The sequence below is a fragment of the Rhinopithecus bieti genome, unplaced genomic scaffold (genome assembly GCF_001698545.2).
Source record: "Rhinopithecus bieti isolate Rb0 unplaced genomic scaffold, ASM169854v2 scaffold_12642, whole genome shotgun sequence".
Lineage (NCBI taxonomy): Eukaryota > Metazoa > Chordata > Mammalia > Primates > Cercopithecidae > Rhinopithecus > Rhinopithecus bieti.
The window spans coordinates 898375-901818 of record NW_016807465.1 but is presented as its reverse complement, the minus strand read 5'-3'; positions in this window follow the sequence as shown (position 1 = coordinate 901818).

The following is a 3444-nucleotide window of genomic DNA, read 5'->3' as shown; positions in this document are numbered from 1 at the left end:
TACCTGTAATCCCAGTTACTTGGGAGGCTGAGGCAGGAGAATCGCTTGAACCCGGGAGGCAGAAGTTACAGTCAGCCAAGATTGTGCCACTGTACACCAGCCTGGGTGACAGAGTAAGACTCTGGCTCAAAAAAAAGTCTAATTGACAGGCTGGCTCGCTGCCTAATTACAGATCTGGTGTCATTCATGCTTTTGTCACTGTACCTTGTTCTCCATCTGTCCTTACAACAGGGCTTTCTCTTTGAATCCCCGCTTTTAAATTCTGGTTTTTAGAGAGCCAATAATGCTAAGGAACTCCATCTCTGCCCCACATCAACATCAGTGGCCTCATCATTCACATCTTTCCTTGGACTTGATTGTCACCATCACTGGCTGGGCTGCTCCCTTGTGACCCCTGACAGCTGGGATTGCCTTTACAATAACGAGTATACTCTTCTCATTGGATTTACTTCCAAAACCACATCTCATTATCGTTATCATTATCTCCTGATTTCTGTCCCAAGGACTTTCTGGGTTCTATAGCCCCCTCTATCTTTTTTTTTTTTTAAGATAGTAGGTATGTGAGGTAGTTCACAAAGAAAAAAACAAAAAAAAATTGATTAAAGGGAAAATAACAGAAATCCAGGGGTATGGTCTGTGTAACAATTCATTCCATAAGGTTTTGCATTTGCTAGAGGTGAACAACAACAACAACAACAAAACAGCTTTGAGTTTCCCAGTAATCATAGTAAAAAATGAAAATTAGCTGGGCATGGTCACTTACACCTGTAATCCCAACATTTTGGGAGGCTAAGGCAAGCAGATCACTTGAGGTCAGGAATTCGAGACCAGCCTGGCCAACATGGTGAAACTCTGTCTCTACCAAAAAATACAAAAGTTAGACAGACGTGGTGGTACATGCCTATAACCCCAGCTACTCAGGAGGCTGAAATGGGAGAATCGCTTGAACCACTTGAGGTGAGAGGCAGAGGTTGCAGTGAGCCAAGATCTCACCACTGCACTCCAACCTGGATGTTGGAGTGAGACCCCGTCTCAAAAAAAAAAAAAAAAAAAGAAGAAGGAAAATTGGAAAATCGCTTAAGAGATTCACAGCTTTGCCTGACATAGGGACTCAAGAAAAAAATCTTATCTTCCTTCAATAATGTGAGCTTCACTCATGTTATTTCTTTATTCACTGCTTTATTCCCAATAAAGGGAATAGCACAGTGTCTGGTATATAAATGCTCAATACATATTTATTGACTGACTTATTCTGGCCCCTTATAAAAGAATTATGTGTTATAGAAAGTGGACTATGTCCTTCAATCTATCTCTACAATAAAAACAACTGTAGAGTCAGCTAGGGATGTGCTGATTCTTATAAACAAAATCAATGCAATCAAATGGCATAACATCAATGCTCAGTTCACCAAAGGCAATTTCGTGTGGACTACATCCACCACTCTGAAGGTCTGGCCTGCTGACTCATCTGAGCATGCTTTGCAAAGCTATTTTCATGCCAAAGTAAGTAGGGATGACTAGCTTCTAGGAAGAGGCTTCTTGGAGAAACTCCTGCAGAGAAGCAGGAGACTTAGTTTCTGTCACCTCTTTCCACAGCTCCCTGCCAAACCTTCCCAACAGCAGAAGAAGCTGCATCTTGTGCTGCCCTCAATTAGAAAGTGGTCTTGGAGCATTTTGAAAATTATTTCAATTTTCCCCTGGGCTCTCCCCTCAGTTTCCCATGATTCATGAGTTATGAACCCACCAGATAGGATTGAAGTCGGCTCTGTCCAGTGTGCCTTGCTCTGACCACTGCCCCTCACCTCTGCGTGGAGCTCCAGCTTCATTCTTCCCTGGAACAAGCCTGTTCTCTCCATGGGGGCCTGCCCCTGATGACTGGGTGCTTACAGGCCAGACCTCCTTGTACCCGCTCACAGAGATGGCCGTCCCATGTACTGTGGACATTCTGGGCTATTCTCCCACCTGGTCCTAATGGCTCAGGAGAGATGAGCCTTGCTGTATTTTGAAATACAACATTTGAAATCCTGGAGAAGCTTTGATACTGAAGTTTTAGTGGGTGATCACAAATGCTTTAAAAATAAGTAACCAGCCCAGGCTCAGTAGCTCACATCTGTAATCCCAGCACTTTGGGAGGCTGAGGCGGGCAGATCACCTGAGGTCAGGAGTTTGAGACCAGCCTGGCCAACATGGTGAAACCCCATCTCTACTAAAAATACAAAAATTAGCCGGGTGTGGTGGCAGGCGCCTGTAATTCCCAGTTACTTGGGAGGCTGAGGCAGGAGAATCACTTGAACCCGGGAGGCAGAGGTTGCAGTGAACCGAGATCATGCCACTACACTCCAGCCTGGGTGATAGAGCAAGACTCCATCTCAAAAAAATAAAATAAAATAAAATAAGTAACCAGTCACCAAAATCAACTGTCACGAGGAAGCAGAGAAAATGTCACATTAGTAGAAACTCCAAGAGACATTCATATGGCTCTGCAGTAATAGAATTTGGTTTAAAACAAATAAAGCAATGTCTACTGTAATAACCCCATGCCTTCAATGTCACTTCTACATCAGGTACTGCAGAATCTGATTTAAAGGGTTGCCAATTGGAAAATCTCTTTATTGACAGAAAAAATTAAGTTCCTTGAAATTCAGAAACAATATTGGCTCCGGTACAGAATTTGGAATCAACCCTAGATTTAATTCCCTACAGGTTTACTTTCCAGGTCTACGTTCTTGGAAAAATATGTAATTTCTTCAGGCCTCAGTTTTCCCCATCTGTAATACAGAGCTAATAGCTGTCTCATAGAATGGCTAGGAAAACCTGGAGAGAGCTCAGAAGTAAAGCATATGTCATGTCACAGCACTAACTAGTTATGAAGTAATAATTCCTGCCCCAACTCCCAGGGAAAGCCCAGGGCTAAGAGCCTCTTTTTCCTGGGGAGGAGATAAAGCCGGTTAAAAGGAGAATTCAGGATCTACAAGAATCAGGATGCTATAGCACTTTCTTTACCCCTTTCTTGATAAGGACATTGGGGACTTGGTTTGGTGAAGTCCTTTGGCGGGGCAGGGAGGGTTGAGGTTTGTAAGGGAAGAAAGATGGAGAGGAGATTTCAATGATTAACAGAAAGGAAGGGGCCCTTCACAGCCAGTTCACCTGTGAGTTTCATTGGTCTTGACATCCACTTGGTCTTGCGTGCAAAGTGTGGTCAGTGGATCAGCTGAATTGGAGTCACCTGAGAGCTTGCTAGACCTGCAGAATCTTAGGGCCTAGACCTCCTGTGTCAGAATCTGCATTTTAACAAGACCTCTGAGTGATTGGTTCACATTCAAGTTTGGGAAGCATGGTAGCCGCCCCTATAGTATTTAATGTTGAGTAAACATCCACAGTAAATAACTCAGTGTTGTACATGTGGGTGAACTGAGACCCCCTACCTTTCTGTTGCATGAGATT